The sequence below is a fragment of the Zingiber officinale genome, chromosome 1A, assembly GCF_018446385.1.
Source record: "Zingiber officinale cultivar Zhangliang chromosome 1A, Zo_v1.1, whole genome shotgun sequence".
Lineage (NCBI taxonomy): Eukaryota > Viridiplantae > Streptophyta > Magnoliopsida > Zingiberales > Zingiberaceae > Zingiber > Zingiber officinale.
Genome location: NC_055987.1, coordinates 85006040 through 85028187, shown reverse-complemented (window position 1 = coordinate 85028187; position 22148 = coordinate 85006040). Strand labels below are relative to the sequence as shown.

Sequence of the window (22148 nt, the reverse complement as noted above, 5' to 3'; positions counted from 1 at the left end):
ACAACGGCGAGAAGGTAGCGCAACTCCAAGCGAGAATCAAGGAGCTAATAACGCAACTAACGAACCTTGGAGAAGAAGTAACCAACCGGGATTCCATCCGATACACGCTCAATGCCTTCCCGAGGACTTCAGAATGGGCGTCCTTAATAGATGCTTATTACATCTCTAAGGACTTTGAGGTAAGTAGTTTAGAAAACTTGTTTTCAACTTTCAAACTTCACGAGTTTTGACTTGCAGAAAAACCAGTAGAGAAGTCGAACTTCAACGTTGCCCTACGAGCTGAAAAGGACGATCCCGACTCCGAAGCATCAATCGATGAAAATGAAGCTGCGTTAATGTAAGACGTTTTAATAAGTTTTTTAAATCTAACAAGTTTAGATCGCAGTCAAGTAAACGTCATCAAAAAGGAAGGACAGTCCGATGCTACAATTGCAATGTAGAAGGACACATCAAGGATGATTGCCCAAAATTGAAGAGAAAACAGAAAGATAAGGAAAGAAGCAAGAAGCCAGCTCGACCCAAGCACAAAAACATGAAGGCAACATGGGACGACTCTTCATCCTCCGAGTCAAAAGTCGAAGAATTCTCAGGATTAGCTCTACTAGCTAACCATCAGCCAGAAGAAGAGTCAAGCTCAGAGATGAGCATCGATGAAGGGGGAGGAACATCAGAAGAGGAAAGTTGCAGTGAAGGGGGAGCCTCACCAAATCAGGTAAGTCAGGTACGCAATCTTACCCCTACTCAGTCCTTTCGCTTTATTAAATCGCTTTCTAAAGACTTATTCGAATTAGAAAAAGAAAATAAAGAATTGAAAATGAAATTAGCAAAAGCATGTCCACTTGAGATGTACGATAGTATAAAATCAGAAAATGATAAATTAAAATTAGAAATTAAAAAATTGAAATCTGATGCATGCTTAAATAAATTTCCTAAATAAAAATTAAGAACTTATGGAAAATTAAATTGGTACATTAGAAAACACCAGGGTCAACTTAGAAAAGTACCCAAAAATCATGTACCCCCTAAGTTTTTGACCAACTCTGTAGAAATGAACCTTTATTGGGTTCCAAAATCTTTGCTAGTTTAAATTTCTCTGTTAGTTGATAGCTTACAGTGAGAAAATTAAACATTGAAATTCTTTATGGAAGTTTTGTCTAAGGAAGTGGTTGTTGCTCCAATAACCAAGAAGGTCTAGTGTCTCGCCACGACCTGGAAGCTGAAATATTGAAATAAAATGTTTAATTAACTTTCTGAAAAAGCATTAAAAATTAGAATTAAATAATGTTTTGAAAATTTAATCAAACATTTTTGGAAAATGATTTTTATAAATTCAAAAGAAATATTATTTTAGTTAGAAATATTTTTTCTGGAAAATTCTAAAAGTTCATATTACTTAGAATTTTTTTTGGGAAATTTCAAAAATTCAATTTAACTTAGAAATTTTTTTGTAAAATTTTAAAAATTCATTTTTGCTTAGAAAATTTTTCTGAAAATTCAATTTAACTTAGAAATTCTCTCTAAAATTCATTTTTGCTCAGAATCTTTTCTACCTTAATAATTTGCTTAATATTCTCTTATTGGTACCCCATTTTTGCTGTGATCAAAGAGGGAGAGAAAGGTTACAAGTTAAGTGGGGGTTAGAAAGTTTAAAATTTTAATATTTTTTTTCTCTAAATTGTGTTGCAATTTTACTTATTGCAAACTAATGTTTAATATGTGAGTTTAGTAATTTTCTTTTAAAATTACGTTTCTGTCTATTTTTACCCTAACTTGAACTTGGGTTGATGCACATCAAAAAGGGGGAGATTGTTGGTCCCCGTGGGTGTTTTGATGTGATCAACCAAGTTGGTTAGGTCCTGCTATGTTTGATCCCTGTGTCTGAGTGTGCAGGAGCTTTGGAGCGCAGGAAGTCGAGCGGAAGACGTAGCTAGCGAGAAGGCCGGCATGGGAAAGGAGCCGATGGGCTCAGTGCGTCCGAAGGACGAGAGAGCTGCGAAAGAGTACTCTGGTGGGTGTGAAGAATGTGTGCGGCGTTCGAGGGATGTTAAGCCGACACGGAAGGCTGCTCGAGGAGAAGGTCGGGAATTGGGTTCGGGTGAGCCCTATTCTGATTGGCCGTAATCACCCAAAAGATCAGAGTATCGAAAGACAAAGCCGGAAAGGAGCAGTGCTGGAATCACTGCTCAAGGCGCCCTCAACAAGGTTGAAGGCGCCTCTAGCTTGAAGGTGCCTTCAATCTGGTTGAAGGCGCCTCAAGCTGGTTGAAGGCACCTTCAGCCTTGTTTAAGGCGCCTTCAACCTGGTTAAATAGACCGTTCATGCGCGGATAATGTTTTATCCGCTGACCCAGCTTGGAGGCTCCTTAGACCCTCAATGGAGGCTCCTTGGAGCTTCGGGATAGAATTTCCAGGGGCTATAAAAGGACCCCTGGAGCTAGGAATTAACAACAACTTCAACATTCAACTCTGTAAGCATTTCTTAGCAGTAGTTCTGAGCCATTAGAGTGTAAAAGGCTTCTCCGCTTTCAGCAAAGGAGAATTTTCTTAGTGTGCTTTCTTATTGCCCTGGATTAACAACCCTCTTGGTTGTAACCAGGTTAAATTTGGTTTCTGCTTTTATTTCTGCCTTTATTTTATTTACTATTGCATTAATTGAGTTGAAAGAACGAGGAGGGTAGTTTTATTTTTGTTTACAACAATTCACCCCCCCCTCTTGCCGGCCTCCGCTGCACCTACAACTGACCCTAGCCGCCGCCAACGGGTCATGTCGTCCCGTCTATCTTGCTTCCTTTTCTGCTGCGCCTCTGGTCCTCAAATGGCACCACACCTTGCAAGGATACGATCCGTGACAAAAATATAAAGTTTCACATTTATCGATCCTATATTTCACAAGGGAATGTTCATGTAATCTAGATCGAACAGAATATAAAACAACAATAATAATAATACGGCAACCGACCATATTTAATTATTACAATCATGCACGCACAACAACCTCGACATGCCCAAGGGTTCAAATCACACACAAGCACACAAAAAGTCATAATAGTTGGATCTAGGATGCCTGCAACCACAGAGTTAATCTATCTAGCACATCCTACTATTATCTGGCCTAAACTTATGTATAAGCAGTGCATAATTTAACGAAAAACCAAACACACAGATGTAGAAAACTAGCTCTAATACCACTTGTTGGGTGCTACTCGAAATACCGTTCTGTTTCCCCTGTACAAAAATTTGTACAAGCACAGAACTATTTCTAGCAACCCATGTGCTCTTCAGAAGTTAAACTTAGATTGGAAATGAAACTTAACATTTTTACTCTAAGTTCGTTCTTCAAAGTTAAACTTGGATTGGAAATGAAACTTACATTTTTACTCCAAGTTCAACCCTTGTGTTCTTCAGAAGTTAAACCATATTACAGAAGTTGGTTAAATATTTATTTCAAGAATTAACTTCCAGGTCGTTGGCAAGGCACTAGGCCTTCTTGGTTATGGGATCATCCACCACTTCCTAGACAAAGCCTTTTAAAGAAATTGAATATTTAAACTTCTCACAGTAACCTTAGTTTTAACTACAGAGACCTCAATCAAAGCATAAGATCGAAACACAAAATCGAAGCACAAAAACAAAAACATGAAATCACTAGCCTCTTGTATTGGTATTTCAGGATCCATACAAAGAAAATAAAACTAGTTATGCTATGGAAAAATAACTAGTTGTACCTTTCTTCATAGACAAAGACCTCTTGATCTTCTGTCGTATTCCTCTCCTCTTCTTGGACGTCGTATGGGCGATGATTTACCAAGACAAAAACACCCGAACCCCTTTTGTTTTCAAGCTTCCTACCACCAAAAGATGCAAAGAAAGGAACGCGTCCTTCTTCTTCTCCTCCTCCAAACTACCGGCCACTTAGGTACTTCGTCTCTTCATTTTTTTTTCCTCCAAGCTCCGGCCACCAAGAGAAGATGGGGTGCCGGTCCTAGAGGGAAGAAAAGGGAAGAAGAAAAGAAGTGGGGCGCCGACCCTAGAGGAAAGAAAAGGAAGAAGAAAAGGATGGGGCGCCGACCTTAAGAGAAAGGAGAGGGTTTTTAGTTGTGGAGAACAACTTATCAATTCTTAATTGAATTCTTGATTGTGGCCCAACTTCCTCTCCTTTTATAACCCTTTGCGCTAGATAAAAAAGGAGAAAAAGTAATAGATTTTTGTTTAGAAAAAATCTCTAAAAAAGAATTAACATAATTCTTTTTTAGAAAAATTTCTTAAGAAAGAATTAGTATAATTATTTTTAGAAAATTTCTAAGAAAGAATCATAATTCTATTTAGAAAAATCTCTAGGAAAGAATTAAAATAATTCTTTTTAGAAAAATTTCTTAGGAAAGAATTAATATAATTCTTTTTAGAAAATTTCTAAGAAAGAATCAACATAATTCTTTTTAGAAAAATCTCTAGGAAAGAATTAACATAATTCTTTTTAGAAAAATTTCTTAGGAAAGAATTAATATAATTCTTTTTAGAAAATTTCTAAGAAAGAATCAACGTAATTCTTTTTAGAAAAATCTCTAATTCTGTTGAGAAAATATCTCCCCCCTTTTTTTCCTTTTTCTTTTCTTTTCTTTTGGTTTGGTCGACCCCTTGCTTGGGCACCAAGCAAGGCTTGGCCGGCCCCTTTCTTGGGTAGGAAGCAAGGCTTGGTCGGCCCCTTGCTTGGGCACCAAGAAAGGATGTGGCCGACCCCTTTCTTGGGTAGGAAGCAAAACCAAAACGGGTGAATGCGAGGCTTTATAAAGGCTACAACAGGGACTAAGAGGAGGAATTGGTTTTGGCCTCCTGATGGACTTAAGCTTCCTGTGTTCGACCCGAACACCCAACTCAAGTTCATCAATAATAACTTATACTACTAAAGAGTTATTATTGAACTACCGTACCAATCCCATATAACAATATGGGCTCCTACTTATCATGAGTGTGTTAGTCTCCCTATGTTTAAGAAATCGTATGTCCGTTAGTTAAATGAGTTACTACAATTCACTTAATTAACATCTAGCTCCAAGAGTAGTACCACTCAACCATATTATCATGTCGGACTAAGTCCACCTACAGGGTTTACATGATAATCCTTATGAGCTCCTCAAGGGGACATCATCAACCTAGATTACTAGGACACATTTTCTTTTTATAATCAATAACAGGCCATATAAATATTATTATTTCCTAACTTATCGGTTCTATTGATTTAACTGAATAAATCTCACCCTTTGATAAATTAAAGAAATAAATTAAGTATATGTGTTTATTATTATATCGTGATTAAGAGTACACACATCCATAATAATAGCGGTTTTGTTCTTTTATGCAGTTAGTATAAAAAGAACAACCTCAAATCGTCCTACTCAATACACATAGTGTACTAGTGTAATTTTATAGTCAAAATAAACTAATACCAAATTACACTACAATCATTCCAATGGTTTGTTCAAATCCATCTTGGTTGTGAGCTACTATATATAATTTATAAGGAACTGATAACATTATCTTCTGTGTGACACCACACACCATGTTATCTACAATATAAATTAAATGGACAACTATATTTAACTAAATACAGATATTTGACCAATGTGATTTTCATTTCAAAATAAATCTGATACAAAAAAGCTAGGCTTTTAGTATACATCCTGACATTCACAACTCTGTATGATTCAGGACAATACTTGTCTTTTCTTTGGGCATACCCTTATTAGCCTCATCTTATGATCAACTACTTAATTATAGGATGTCAGAACTAATTCTGATTATCACCGAATGAATCATAGTAAGAGTGTCAAGCAGCACTGCCCCATGATTCCCTAGGTATCACTGAATAGTGCCTGTAAGAACCAGTCGATTATGGTTAACGTATAGTTCGGTCTCTTCATCTCATATATTCTGGTCAAATATACAACCATTGGTATATCGAGGATTGTATATTGATTTGACAATCATATGATATATCTTATAGTGATATCGCATATGTAACTAGGAAACTCCTTTTTTAAAGTACATCTTGCAGCTCTGATCAAAGACTTTATACACTATAAAAATAATATGTTACATAGGATATCCACACCTGTGGGTGTGTGATGAATCCCCAACTACAATACACTGACTCTTTTATGTTTCGTTACTACACCCAATCTCACCACCTGATGACCCTAATAGAGTCGGTAAATGAGTGAAAGTGCAGCCTCAGCAAATAGAGCCTCAATATTGTCCCGGGTCATAAGAACTACTAGTGTATAACTATAACCAAAGACTTATCCACTCGATAAATGATAACCACTTGGAAAGTCTGTGTGAGGAATGTTTGATGAACTTATCATATGATTACCTATCTATATGTTTGAACATCTCTATGTCTTTACCAATGAAACATCATACACTACATCACAGATGCAAGTCTCTAGCTCAAGCAGCCTTTTATCCTTATTTATTAGGTGGCCCAATTGACTAGGAACATATTTAGAATATATAGCAAATATTGATATATTTCAAGATGACCATCATATCTCACTATAGTATATTCAATGACTTTATCTATGCATATAGTATGGGTATAAAGATAAAGTAATGTCAACCTGAATTGAATTATATTAAAATAAAGGTTATTTATTTACAAGAGTCAATAATGCCCTAGCTAATAGTTGGCTTTACAGGGCACCTACTATAACACAATATACATGAATTGAACACTCTTAAAAATTTTCTCACTGTGTAACTACCCCTCACCAAAGAAACTATCATTTCTATCCTTCCACTACCTTAGCAACCCCCTAGTGTCAGCCCCACGGATATGGAGGGAGGTAAATACAGGTATACAGGCCATAGGTGAATGATGGGGTAAACCCCAAGTCATCAATTCCTGAGAATCGGCCCCTAGTCATTACGCCAGATATGTTATGTACCCACCGTCTGTGCTACGCCCTGGGGGCCATAGTGTATCATAGAAGAAAAGGCATGGTGATGAGCCTTTATCAATATTCTACTTCCATGATAGTATCTCCCATAGACTCATCATCCTCTAGTAGGTGGGCATCTCAGGTTGGATATGAAGCCAACCTATAATCCTCCTACATAGTCTGCGACATGGGGAAAATGAAAAATATATAGATGCTCTTGTGTCTCCAACACCTATTTGCAAAAGATGTATTGTCAATCCTCCAAATACTCATGTCTATCTCTGGTGGGAAGACGTCTTTGTGCCAGCATCCAAAAGGTAACTGCATGACTTGGCTATAGGTAAGTCTTTCACACTATCACGGCCCAAGACTTCTTAGGATTATAATGCCTAAAGAAGTCACATGCCCGGGCTACCCCTCCATCCTACACAAACCAAGATGCTAGCCACTGTCTAACGTCCTCTAGTACCCCAATAACCGAAAGTATAAGATCTTGTATTTCTAGCAATCACTTTATCAAAGGGGAATATGAGTGGGTTGCCTCCCAGTCCATATAAACTCTCCATTGAGATTACAAGTTGAGGATTTAAGAAAGACTTTAAAAAAGTTCACTTTTATCTCTAAATATTGGATATGTGAAGCATGATCCAACTGAGATCAAGGGATGGGTTGTTTCTGTTGGTGTAGTTATCACTAACGGTCTAACTCAGGTTTTGATGAATAACAAAGTAGGTTAAGTTAGTTTCATTGTGATCTAACATTTTGACTAAGTGTGCAGGAGAAGCCCAGCTAGGTCGATGGGCGGACCGGATAGCTGGCACGAAGCCCAGCTAGGTCAACGGGTCTACCGGATAGCTGGCATAAAGCCCAGTTAGGTCAACGGGTCGACCAGATAGCTGGCATAAAGCCCAGCTAGGTCGACGGGCTGACCGGATAGCTAGTACGAAGTCCAAACAGGTCGACGGGCTGACCGAATGTCTGACATGAAGTCCAGCTAGGTCGACGGGCAGACCGGATAGCTAGTACAAAATCCAGACGGGTCGACGAGCTGACCAGACGTTTGGCAGGTAAGTCAAGGTAAGTCACTGAAGGAGAGTGACTTGGTGGGGATGTGTTCCCCGTTCGAGGGAACAATAGGCGTTGATCCAACTTAGAACTATTTCGGTCATTTAAGTTGAGATCGTGACTAGATTTCGGTCTTAGTGAAACGAAATCTAATTATTACCCTGTTTTATTATATTTGTGCTAATTTTTTCTTTGCAGGATAGTTTAATCTTTATTTTGCCTTGGACTAATATTTTCTTGCAGGAAAAGGAATTTCTGGAAAATGATGGTTCGGGCGCCCGGAAGGGATCCGGGCTCTCGGAGTTGGTCCGAGCTCCCATAACTGGTCTGGGCGCCTAGAAGGCAAAAACTTATTCCGTCGCAGATATAAAGCGCGCTGATTGGATGGACTCGCGCTACGGTCTGGGCGCCCAGAAGGGGTCCGGGCGCCCGGAGCACTCCTATATAAGGAGCCTACCTCCGAGCTAAAACACAACAACTTCTTCCTACGACTGCCCCATTACGCACTGCTCCTACGACGCTGCGAGGCTGCTCTAACATCCTACAATTCAATCTTATTGTTTTTCTGTTGTCGGTATTTCATGTTTATTCTTGTACTTAACTTTGTAATCAATTTTCATACTACTAGTGAATTTCCCAACGAAAGCATTCGACGAGTGTGGGCCTTAGAGTAGGAGTCGACGAAGGCTCTGAACCAAGTAAAAATGGTTCGTGTTAACGTTGTGTTTTGTCTTTCCTTTCCATTGCTTACTCTAATTCGATAATGAATTTTCAATCGCTATTTATCCCCCCTCTAGCGACTTCTATGATCCAATAGTTTCCTCGATGTATCCATAGCCAAGTTCTTTTGGTAGGTCAGATGTGTGTCAGGTCAGATCCTCTTGGGTCATCGATTGTCGGGTTGGGCTTTTAGCTGGTCGATGGTTGTCCAGCAAAGCAACACAAGGACTTCAATGAAGGTCTCCAGCAACTTGGCAAGGGAAACTAAAAGTATTGGAAAAAGGTTAGAAGGGAGGGAAAGACAAACCTTGGCCAGACCTCTCCGACGCTCAAGTCAAATTGTACTGAATAACCTTGGTTGGATCCTCTCAAGTCAAATTATGCAGTCATTTGATTTATTTTGTCAATATGATTTGTCAAATCATCTGGTCTTCCCTTGCCTAGTATCCAGTCCACTTGATCTATTAAGACTTTCTCTTCTGCCTAGTGTTCGGTACTCTTGACCGACCAAGGTTTTTGAGTCTACACACTTAAGTTACATTCAAATTCATAATGCCTAAGTTTAAACTCTTTGTCATACATCAAAACACAAGTTCAATCATCTAGTATTACCTGTACCAATAGATGGTGCATCCACTACTATAAACTAAGCATATGGATCCTCCTCAAGGCTCCTCCCTAAAGATGATGATAGAATGATTTGACCCAACGATTGTACCGAGTGCCCTATGAACCATAATAAATACCATTGGATTTCACATTTCGCCCATAAACCTTGGCTGAAGCACTTGGTTGCCTTCATAGATTTGGAGGGATTTTTTTTAGCCATGACCTGGTGAGAGTAGTGGCATGATACAAAGTAGCGGGCAATCCACCCATGGGAAGACACAACATGAGATATCATTACCTATTTCCCTCGCTCTCCTTGCCAATTGGCCCCCTTCTCGGTGGCTTTGTATTCTCACTAGATGTGTGATATGATGCAAGATTGATGCAAGAGGATCCGAGTTTCAATAAAGTCATAACTTTTGACTCGAGTATCAAAATGAGGTGATGTTTGGTTTGAATTGAAGTCCATTCAGAGACATAGATTTGTTACTTGGTGGAACCCATAATCGACTAAATTTTGGATCCAAAAAATGTCATTTAGGACATTTTTAGAGGTCCCAAACATTTTTTTTACTATTTTTAGTCATTTCTATTTTTTGATCTTTAGGGTATTTTTGGTATTTTCATCTTACAATTAGGGTTTTGGATATATATAAACATCTTGTTTAGTTATTTTAAAAAAATCTTTGTTATTAAATAAAATTTCTATTTTTGGTAAAAATCTAGAGATGACAATTTCTCTTTATTTTTTGATTTTTCTTTTTATTTTCTCTACAAATTCTTCTTCTCTTTAGCCCATAGAATAATTGTTATTTTATCTGACATCAATATGTTGCACCTCCTTAACATTAATATACTTCTTAGTTCATCCCAAAGCTCATCATACCCAATTGGAGGTGTATTCACTAGTGATTGAAAGAAATCTCTATCCTTCAACTCCTATGAGAGGGCACTAATTAATTTTTCGGGTAGTGAAAGGAACATCCAAGATGATTTTGATAAATTGTTGTATATACTTCTCGTAATGTCTTCAATTATTGTTGTTTTAGATTAAACAAACTGAGCGATGTTTGTTGATACTTCTTGCAACTTGTAAAGTGATGCAAGAAAGATGAATAAAATTCCTCAAATGATCGAATAGTGGGATGTTTGAGAGCGTTAAACTATTATTGGGCTAGACCAACCAAGGTTGTTAGAAAGGCTCAATATTTGATTGTGTTGGAATATTAATGAAGTAAGACCACATTCTCAAAATGACACAAATGCATCTTGGGATCAGTTAATCTATTATAGTCCCTAACTTGAGGAGAACTAAAATGGGGAGAAAAGATCAAGAGAATAGTTAAATTTATGACTCATCCCCTATTCAAGGCTACTATATACGATATACCTTTTCTTTAATAACCGTTAACTTGCTTTTGGTAAACGTAGCATTGCTACGTAATGGTTGTAACTGTCACCTCATAATTGCATTCCCCACCTTTAATTTAGATCCTCTGTCCCCATTTCTCTCTATCTCCGTGTCTCATTATCGATCGGACGGATCAAATTAAATCTCAAGGATGCTTTGCATATTACGAGGATATTGCACATATTTTAAAGATGTCATGATGCCTTGAGATTTAATTTGATCCGTCCGATCGACAATGGGACACAGGGACAGAGAGAAATGGGTACAGAGGATCTGAACTGCCCCACCTTTCCTCCTTTCATTATTGATCCTACCCATGTTGAGCCTCATTTGCCCCTAGGACAATGTCCTCTAACTTTCTTACCTCCTCTAAGGCTTGAATTTCAATGGCATTCAAACTTGGGTTCTCACTATAAAACACTCGATTTCCTAGGAGCAATCCTTATGGGTACTAGGGTCTAGGACATAATGAGTCCTCGGGGTGCTCGAGCTTTGGATCAATCCTTTAGGTAATTAAGCTCGGGTAAGTGTTTAGGGTGCTCGGACTCGAGATCGAACACTAGGGTATCAAACTACAATGCTATTTGGATGAGAGGTCAATGATTTTGGGCAAAGACATTAGACCCGAAGATGATTGATTAGGTTTTTTTATATAAGATATGAGATAAAATTTGGTAGAAGTGCATTGTTTCAATTTTTTGCATATATAATTAGAAAATAATGTGATTTCAATTTGATGACATATGTTTTTCTATATCAATATTTAATAGAAAAAAAATTGATACAGAGACTGAACATATGTATATAATGTTCATATATGTATATTGTTTTCCTTTCAAGGATACGAGTTGATCAGACATTGAAAGAGGAGGATCGGAGAGGAGGGCAACTTGAACGGAATTGGGCGTTGACGAGTGACAATGTTGTGATATAAGTTTGGATGATACAAATTAGACACACTGTGGAGGATACACAAGAGGTTGGAGCTAATTTTCTTCAGGAGGACAAACACGAGAAGATTACATATGAGTAAATCTGCATTGTAGAGGGAGTTGACGGACTGTGTGCATCACAGTAGGAGACTTTACTAGTTACAGGTGGAGACTGCAAATAGGAGATGATGTGGTTCAGCTAGACACATATTCATGGTGCCAATAGACGGTTGGATGGAGAGTCGAAGGAGTTGGACATGTACACTGGCATATCATATCATTAGAGTAGGATGGATGGGTTTAGGCACATGACTGGTGGATCAGTGCTGACTAGAGATCGTATGTATGTTGTACACTTTACGAGAGGAGGTTACTATTGTAAAATACCGGAAAATAGGCGAATATTAATAAGGGAATTTTCCGAAATTTTTGGAAATTTTTCGGGAATTTTTCGAAGCTCGTATGGACGAGTTAACGGGGATGAAAATGGGGCCGGGGAAAAGCCTGTTTAGGCTACCCCATTTAAATGAGGAAAAGTTGAATTTCTTAATTCCTTTTCTTTATTTATTTTGCCTTTTCTTTATTTTCTTTCCGCCATTCTCTCTTCCTCGCCGAACCCGAGTGCTCGAGCCTCGCCGCGCGCCAGGCATCTCCGAGCCCTAACCGCCGGAGCTCTAACCGGCGACCCCGGCGGTTTTCCTCTCTCCCTCGTGCCTAATCCGTGACCAAGGGAAGAAGTTGACGCCACTCCACCCAGCGCCGCCGGTCCAAAAAGCCCTAGCGCCCAGCAGTGCTCGGCATCTCCTGGCACAACCTGACCTCTCCCTCTCGATGTGTTGCTGTCGCGTCGCCGCCGGTCGAGCTGTTCTCCTCAGTCCTACTTCTCCGGCCGAATTCTCCTCTCGGACTTGCGATCCCCTCATTTCTTTCCTCACCAGCGCACATCTTCGACCAGGGGCAGAGCCGAGCCCTAGCCTCGCCTTCTTCTGGTTTTCTTGCGTTGTGCCCTAGGTTTTCTCTTGCTGTTGGATCCGAACAAAACAGTAGTGAGGTGAGCAGCCTACCCTTATTGGATTCTTGGTTTGAATTTCTGTTTTTGATCAGGATAGTGTATCTGGTTTTGGGTCTCTTGCCGGTGCGTATCTGTTTGGGTTTAGTATCAGACAGGAGCAAGCAGTGACGAGTTCTTCTTGTGTCTCTGCTTGGTAGTGCCGAAGACAATACCGAGTTGTGTTTTAGCCGGATCTTGGAGGTAAGTATGGTTGGTATTGAGATTATAGTGATTTAATTCTGTACTGTGGTTGAATCTCGAATCTGATTTGTGATCTCCCCTATTTACCTCATTTTTGGTCCCAACAGGGTGTAGTGAGTTAGGTAAGGCAAAAAAGGGTATTTGGATTTTTGATTTGGATCCTGTGCTGAATTTGTTGGTTGATAACTATGTTACTTGTCACTGTTTTCCCACAGCAGCTTCTCCGGGTCTCGACAGTAAGTTCTTCAGGATTTGAGCAGCACTGAGGCATCGAAAAAATTTGAGGTAAGGTTTAGGGTTTTTGAGCTTCGTGTATATTGATTAGGTTTATGTTGGAGATTGGTAGATTGGATTAGCTTTAGATTTTTAATCTCATGTTATGATTAGGGTTAAGGAACTAACCCTGGTGGACCCACTGATTTTATTTAATTGGGGTTCATTAATTTTGTTGGAAGGATTAGTTGGATCCAATTTAAATTTCTTTAATTGGATTAGAATGTAGTTTGGCTAATTGTGGTATTATAGAAATAGCTAAACTAGACATTATGTTTGAGATATAGGGCCTTGACGCGAGACGAGTATCTCGACGTCGGATTTTGACTGATTGGACTTTTCCTATTGGAGGCGGGTACTTTTGACTTATGTCATTTGATATGCTTAGTAATTAAATTAACATGTTGCATTAATTGTGTTTCTTATCTGTTTCGGTTAATCACTACCCAAATCTTACATGCTTGATTGATTGATTGGTTTTACATCTCAGGTATATTTTACCTGTTTATATATGCTTATAGGGGTAGTGATATGCCATGCTTGACCATGTTCAGGACCTAGGTTTTATACCTTCTGTATACCTTTGGATTGTTTTGGATTCGTTGACCTTTGATGCATTTTTATATACATGTGGATTAGGTCAGGATATTCTTGTGGTTAGTGCCATGCACCATTTGCATGATTGCATGCTGTGCGATAGTCCGCTCCATTATTGTTGAGCACATCGCCAGTTACATGGATCTGCACACACCACCACTCATGGGTTAGTGGTCGATTCAGGTTGAGTGTGTTGCAGCAGGGACTCTGTTAGGCACCGTTGGTCCGCTCATGGGTAGTGTGACACAACGTGTTATCCGGCAGGGATTCCTCCCCGTCATCGTGTACCGAGAGTTGAGAGCATTGCGCTCCCCCATCTATGATTTGGGGTAGGAGGATAGGTGTACTCCGACAGCATCCCATCCACTCGGTCACTCATCAGGAGTAGTGACGACAGAGTGCACGGTTGTCACAGCCCTACCCACTCGGCCTCACTTTTGTATGAGATGATCGACTGGCGTCAGGGGTGACCAGGACACATCATTGGCATCATATGCATGATGCATTTATTGCTTGTGTTTGTGTTTGCTGCATTTATATACTGCATATTGTTTGGATACCTATGTTTGACATGCATACAGGATTTCCTTATCCCTCGGACTGTTTGACCTTATACTCAGTTCCTGGTTAGTACAGTATTCTCCTGTTTATTTCAGTATGCATTATTAGTGCTAGGTGTTGTTTCTTTACTTTGCATATCAATTGTACCTGCTGAGTGTTGGACTCACCCCGCCTCCATTGTTGTTATTTTCAGGTTGATGCTGTCAGGAGGGAGTTCCAGTCGCTAGTCCCCACTGCACGTAGTGCTACTCCGCTGTTGGTTTTTGAGTTGTTGTTTCATTTTAGCTTTTCGCTATCAGACTTTGTGTTAGTTTTGTTTTGGACTTTTAGTATGGTTTGGATCTACTCTACTACATGCCTGCCTGGACGGCAGAAGAGGTAAGAAAAATCGGATTTGGGCTTTACGAGTGTAGTTGAGTAGGGTTGATTTCGAGTCAGAGTATTACTATGTTGTTTATTTTATTAACTGCGTGGTTGTGACAGCCAGAGGCTGAATACATATATAAACTGCGTGGTGATTGATTTTATTTACTGTTATTATTCCAGCCGCCTGTGGCTGAGGTATTGAGGATGTAGAAAAGTTTCAGATTGTCCGCCGTACAGGGGAGATGCTGCCGAAATTTTCTCTGACAGGGACTCTTCTGGGGGCGTGACAATTTAGTGGTATCAGAGCATGTATACGATACTTGCTGTGCGTTCTAGATTTATACGATCTTTGTTTTCGTATTATAGATACTTTGAATAATCTGATATCAGTTTATTGGGTATTAGCGCGCCAATGTTTGGCGATATTTATTTGATTTCCGTGTGTTGGATTTTCGGGATTTATCTGATACCAATTCATTGGTATCAGAGCAGGGTGTGATACCTGCGTTTGGTATTTTGGATATTTTTATACGAGCCCTAGTTGCGAGACATATTGGTGTGGGCAGTTATTTTCGGTTGCACGGATTTGTCCGTTTCGATTATGTTATGGACTTCCGTTTTGGATTTATATGGATTTCCGGTGTTTGTTTTTCTCGTACGGAATTCCGAGGTCATTTTGGGGACTGGACAGCGATGGAACATCTCCAGACGGCATATAGGTATGATGTTTAGTTTTATAGTTTATGACAGGTATTAGCATTCTTTATTTAGTACCTGTTTGGTTGTAGTAGCACATATTACATGTGATGGATTAGCCATTGAGCATGGTTGACCTTAATAGAGATAAAGGATTATAATCTCTGGTGATTTTTCTTATCATACCATCAGTAGTGTTAGCTTCTGTTACTACTCGTAGGAGATGGAGGCACATACCAGCCTCTGCTATTGTTAGTTGGGTAGTGGATGATACCTACATATTCCTGTTGACTTAGCCAGGAGAGTTTTATACTCATATCTTTTGGATATTAGGATACCGATACGATGGAAATTGATCATTGGGGGTTACCATGTTTGATCATTGTTGAGAATGGTTTGAGGTTGAGGGATATTGTGAGATCAGATATTATGATATGTTGATTTCTAATGATTTATGAGAGTAAATGTTATGTGGTTGTCTGATGATCAATTACTAGATATTTATTTTGATGATCTATTAGTGGATAACTATTTTGATGATTTATATTTGGGTTGTCATTGATGGTGACATAGTGAGTGTCATTTATGATATTCACAGGTTTGATGATTATGGTTGGTGATCAGATTATAAATTGGGTGTTGGAGAGTTTTACGGTTGAATGTACCTATGAGATTTTAATAAATCTGGTTGGTTATGGATAGTTACAGGATGAAAAAAAAATGATATATGTTTCCTCTGATATGGGACTATGTGGAAAAAATAATGATTGATATTTTGAATGCTAACTTACCCTCATGGGGAGTGGAGATTTATTCATCTGATATAGTGTGGGCTGATGTTTTTGAGGATGAAGATGAGAGTGTCTTGATGTTCTTAAATTCTGACTTTTTCTTTTGGGTCGTACACATTTATACATATGATATTATGTGGTTGGATATACCTTAGTTGCTTGTGGAGGATTAAGGTATTCTTGATTAGTTAGTAGATGAATGATTTAGTTTTGTTGGTTGATCAGTAGAGGATTGCCATACTCTATTTTTAGAGGTTCGAACCTTTAGGATATTTGTGCTTAGTTATGTATCTAAAGCACATTTGAGTACATGTTTTGTACTGACGTGGAAAGGACTGATTTTGCCATATATCACTGACGGCTTGGATAGGTTATAGAGGATCGATGTATCATATTCTATGAAGACTTTGACCGTGGACTGTGTATACCTGGTGGGATAACTTAGAGGGTGCATTGGGATATGTGACCCTACTGATGTAAGGAAGTGTAGAGCTAATTGCTTAACACTTATGGGATGCAATCGTTACTAGTGTATACTGGAAGAGTACATTTGGATTTATGATGATAAAATTTTCCCCATTAGATATAGTCTTGGTAGTGTATGACATTGACTTGTAATGTTATACCATGATGTGTATATCTTTCTTGTCCGATACTAGTTCCTTTGAACCTATAGCAGGGTGGTTACTGGATGATTAGACTGCTTTATTTTGGGTTGCTTTTGATTGATGTATTCATGCTTGATACATATGCATGAATTTTGTTTAGATATACCTGTAACCCATGAGTGTTGGTAGCATAAGGTTGGTCTTTTTGGGTTGAGCTGGTATGCTGATTTTGCATGTCTATGTTGTATGTATATTATGATTTGTTATGTGTTGTGGGAGTCCTATGGTAGACTGTCCATTTGCAAGTAGTATATGTATCCATGTTCTGATATGGTTTGAAGGTTCCTTGTGGATCATAGATATGTAGTTCGGTGTATGTATTTGGATGTGTTATTGAAGATATCTTGTCAATTAAATCTGAGTTGTAGTATAAGTACATTGGTGGTGTTTTGATGGAGGCATTTTGTCGATTTAATCTGAGTCGTGATATGTACATATGTGTTTGGTGTGATATCTGAGGTATCTTTTTGATTATGTTTGATTTGTGAGTGCACCTGGGTTTAGTATGCTTATTTGGAAGTATATGTTGGATATACTCTTGGCATAGGTGAAGATATGTCATGTGAGTGTGGTTTGAGGTGTATTGTTGATTTTACCTATGTTGATTTTGCACACGGGTTCGGTATGCATTGTTGGAGATATCATACTGAATATACCTGAGTTGTGAGTATGTTTGGTGTATAATAATTGGAGGATTTTGTTGATCATACATATGTTGTGTGAGCATGTGTGCTAGGTGTATACATTGGTAGCAGTATGATGATTCTACTTATACTGAATGCAGAATGTGGAGTGACTGCATTATGTCATTTGTTGAATTAACCCATCAACTAATTTTCCTATCAGTGGATGACCCACTAGGATGCTGATAGAGTTGATGATGGATTTGATTAGTTACTAGGTTGTTATATCCTAGGCTAACCACAGCGAATTGTGGTAGAGAGATCTTGTACAGTCTCTAGCTGGATAGTTAGGTGCCTTGGGGTACTTAGGTATTGTTTTGTGGTGGAGCGTTGCTCCCACATATCACGGATTGCTGGTAGCGGAGCATTGCTCCTATATTTATTGCAGATACATATTTCAGATTATTTGTGGTGGAGTATTGCTCCCACATATTGAGGATTTCTTGTGGTAGAGCGTTGCTCCCACATATGTGGTGTTTCCTGTGATGGAGCGTTGCTCTCACCCTGGAGGATTTATTTTTTTTTGGTGATTTATGTTATTGATGATTACATTTTTCGATTTATTATTGGAGATCTTATGAATAGGAATGTCTGTGATACGGACATTATGTGTATTGGTTTTTGTCATATAGGCTTACAGTGCCTTAGATGTTTTCAGGGACTCGATGCCCCTGGTATGTCGAGGATGTTTGGATAGGTGTCCATTATCTTTGTGGACGATGTTGTGATCTATTACGGATCCGAGGTGAGTCACGTACACTACCTTTGCATAGATCTAGAGATGATTCGACGAGAACATCTATATGTGATTATCAGTAGTGCTGGTTTGGATTGTCTTTTGTTATGATGTTTGGGACACACGGTCACCAGTAGGAGTGTACCGTGGTTCCACAGGAGATAGAGGTTGTTACCGTTGGGAGCAGCCGAAATCAGTGTAGGAGATCCGCAGTCTTTTGTGACTCGCAGGATATTACAGACCTTTCGTCGAGGGTTTCTTCCGCATAGCTATGCTACTTTCACGCGTGACCATGAAAGGCGTGAAGTTTACTTGGACTGAGGATTGCAAGACCAGCGGAGATTAGTGTCGGCTCCAGTTTTGGTTTTACCTTCTGGAGAGGATGGATTTGTACTTTACACCGACGCGTCTCTACAGGGTATGAGTGTTGTTCTGGTGCAGCACGGTAGAGTATTCTTATATGCTTCTCGATAGTTGAGGGAGCCTGAGAAGAAAATACTCAGTTCATGATCTGGAGTTGGCCGCTGTTATTTTTGCCCTGAAGATTTGGCGGCAGTACCTGTATGATATTACATTGAGATTCTCACTGACCATCGGAGTCTCAAATATCTGTTCACTCAGAAGGAACTTAATCTTCGACCGAGGAGATAGATGGAGTTCCTGAAGTATTATGATTGTACCATTAGCTATCACCTGGGAAAAGCTAATGTGGTTACCGATGCACTTAGCTAGAGGTCCAGAGGGACTTTAGCTTGCCACCGAGTTGTGGTCACAGATTTGATTCAGGATTTCTCTGAGTTAGACATTGAGGAGCAGGGACAGACAGAGCAGGGTATTCTTGTTACCATAGTTGCTCAGTCGTCGATCAGGACGAGAATCCGAGAGACCCAGTTGTTGAGACCTCATAGAGCTCAACGTGAGGCAAAGTGGTCCATATTATCAGACAGAGGATGTCAGAGGCATAAGACTGCCAGAAGTGTTATGCTGATCGGAGTCGGAGACCCTTAGAGTTCTCCATTTGCGACCATGTATTTCTGCGAGTTCCACCCACGAAAGGGGTGAAGAGATTTGATCTCAGATGCAAGCTAGCTCTGCGATAGGTTGGACTTTTCCAGATCTTGGAGAGGATTGGAGCGGTAGCTTACTATCTGGCACTACCACCGTCCCTGTCAGGCGTGCATGACGTATTCCACGTATCTATGCTGAGGAGATACGTACCTGACCTGACACATATGCTGACGGATATCTCAGTTCTCGTTCAGCCTGACGTCACTTATGAGGAGATTCCGGTACGGATTTTGGACCGGAAAGAGCGTCAGTTAAGGAACAAGACAATCAGATTGGTTAAAGTCGGATGACAGTATCATTTGGACGAGGAGGTTACTTGGGAGCTCGAGGATATTAGCCGAGCTCAATACCCCATCTTTTCACTTGGTGTGTGTGATATTATTTACCGTTCAGCATTTACACTCTTTACCTGTTGTTAGTATTTGCAGATGGTAGATAACGAAATTTGGGGACCAAATTTTTATTAGTGGGGGAGAATGTAAAATACCGGAAAATAGGCGAATATTAATAAGGGAATTTTCCGGAATTTTTGGAAATTTTTCGGGAATTTTTCGGAGCTCGTATGGACGAGTTAACGGGGATGAAAATGGGGCCGGGGAAAAGCCTGTTTAGGCTACCCCATTTAAATGAGGAAAAGTTGAATTTCTTAATTCCTTTTCTTTATTTATTTTGCCTTTTCTTTATTTTCTTTCCGCCATTCTCTCTTCCTCGCCGAACCCGAGTGCTCGAGCCTCGCCGCGCGCCAGGCATCTCCGAGCCCTAACCGCCGGAGCTCTAACCGGCGACCCCGGCGGTTTTCCTCTCTCCCTCGTGCCTAATCCGTGACCAAGGGAAGAAGTCGACGCCACTCCACCCAGCGCCGCCGGTCCAAAAAACCCTAGCGCCCAGCAGTGCTCGGCATCTCCTGGCACAACCTGACCTCTCCCTCTCGGTGTGTTGCTGTCGCGTCGCCGCCGGTCGAGCTGTTCTCCTCAGTCCTACTTCTCCGGCCGACTTCTCCTCTCGGACTTGCGATCCCCTCATTTCTTTCCTCACCAGCGCACATCTTCGACCAGGGGCAGAGCCGAGCCCTAGCCTCGCCTTCTTCTGGTTTTCTTGCGTTGTGCCCTAGGTTTTCTCTTGCTGTTGGATCCGAACAAAACAGTAGTGAGGTGAGCAGCCTACCCTTGTTGGATTCTTGGTTTGAATTTCTGTTTTTGATCAGGATAGTGTATCTGGTTTTGGGTCTCTTGCCGGTGCGTATCTGTTTGGGTTTAGTATCAGACAGGAGCAAGCAGTGACGAGTTCTTCTTGTGTCTCTGCTTGGTAGTGCCGAAGACAATACCGAGTTGTGTTTTAGCCGAATCTTGGAGGTAAGTATGGTTGGTATTGAGATTATAGTGATTTAATTCTGTACTGTGGTTGAATCTCGAATCTGATTTGTGATCTCCCCTATTTACCTCATTTTTGGTCCCAACAGGGTGTAGTGAGTTAGGTAAGGCAAAAAGGGGTATTTGGATTTTTTATTTGGATCCTGTGCTGAATTTGTTGGTTGATAACTATGTTACTTGTCACTGTTTTCCCACAGCAGCTTCTCCGGGTCTCGACAGTAAGTTCTTCAGGATTTGAGCAGCACTGAGGCATCGGAAAAATTTGAGGTAAGGTTTAGGGTTTTTGAGCTTCGTGTATATTGATTAGGTTTATGTTGGAGATTGGTAGATTGGATTAGCTTTAGATTTTTAATCTCATGTTATGATTAGGGTTAAGGAACTAACCCTGGTGGACCCACTGATTTTATTTAATTGGGGTTCATTAATTTTGTTGGAAGGATTAGTTGGATCCAATTTAAATTTCTTTAATTGGATTAGAATGTAGTTTGGCTAATTGTGGTATTATAGAAATAGCTAAACTAGACATTATGTTTGATATACAGGACCTTGACGCGAGACGAGTATCTCGACGTCGGATTTGGACTGATTGGACTTTTCCTATTGGAGGCGGGTACTTTTGACTTATGTCATTTGATATGCTTAGTAATTAAATTAACATGTTGCATTAATTGTGTTTCTTATCTGTTTCGGTTAATCACTACCCAAATCTTACATGCTTGATTGATTGATTGGTTTTGCATCTTAGGTATATTTTACCTGTTTATACATGCTTATAGGGGTAGTGATATGCCATGCTTAAGGACCTAGGTTTTATACCTTCAGTATACCTTTAGATTGTTTTGGATTCGTTGACCTTTGATGCATTTTATATACATGTGATTAGGTCGATATTCTTGTGGTTAGTGCACGCACCATTTGATGATTGCATCGTCGATAGTCCGCCTATTATGAGCACATCGCCAGATTACTGGATCTCGCACACACCACCACTCATGGGTTGAGTGGTCGATTCAGCCGAGTGTGTTGCAATGAGGACTCTGTTAAACATCGTTGGTCCGCTCCGGGTAGTGTGACAGACGTGTTATCCGACAGATTCCTCCCGCCTTTGAGTACCGGAGTTGAGAGTATCAAGGCCCCCATCTACGATTTAGGTAGGAGGATAGGTGTACTCGACAAGATCCCGTCCACTCGGTCACTCATCGGGAGTAGTGATGACAGAGTGCACGCACAACCCTACCCACTCGGCCTCACTTTTGTATGAGGTGATCGATGGCGTCGGGGTGACCGGGATCGATCATCGCATCATATACGTGATTTATTTATTGCTCATGTTTGTGTTTCACGTTTTACGCCGCATATTGTTTGGATACCTATGTTTGATACATCATCGATTTCCTTATCCCTGACTTGCTC

General features: G+C 40.0%; 2 long non-coding RNA genes across 6 annotated transcripts; both read left to right on the top strand.

Moving 5' to 3' along the window:
- Positions 1 to 12566: 12566 nt before the first annotated feature.
- LOC122006084 lies at positions 12567 to 13199 on the top strand. 4 transcript variants are annotated; one of them, XR_006118619.1, is made up of 4 exons: positions 12567 to 12725; positions 12832 to 12926; positions 13034 to 13048; positions 13142 to 13199. It is a non-coding gene; the product is annotated as an uncharacterized LOC122006084 (long non-coding RNA). The 4 variants fall into 4 exon arrangements; XR_006118620.1 differs by having other exon boundaries at positions 13145 to 13193; XR_006118622.1 differs by lacking the exon at positions 13034 to 13048 and having other exon boundaries at positions 13145 to 13199.
- A 6871-nt stretch (positions 13200 to 20070) lies between these two features.
- LOC122006078 lies at positions 20071 to 21333 on the top strand. Of its 2 annotated transcripts, XR_006118616.1 has the most exons (5): positions 20071 to 20516; positions 20623 to 20717; positions 20825 to 20839; positions 20936 to 21002; positions 21278 to 21317. It is a non-coding gene; the product is annotated as an uncharacterized LOC122006078 (long non-coding RNA). The 2 variants fall into 2 exon arrangements; XR_006118614.1 differs by lacking the exon at positions 20825 to 20839 and having other exon boundaries at positions 21278 to 21333.
- The last annotated feature ends 815 nt before the right edge of the window (positions 21334 to 22148 follow it).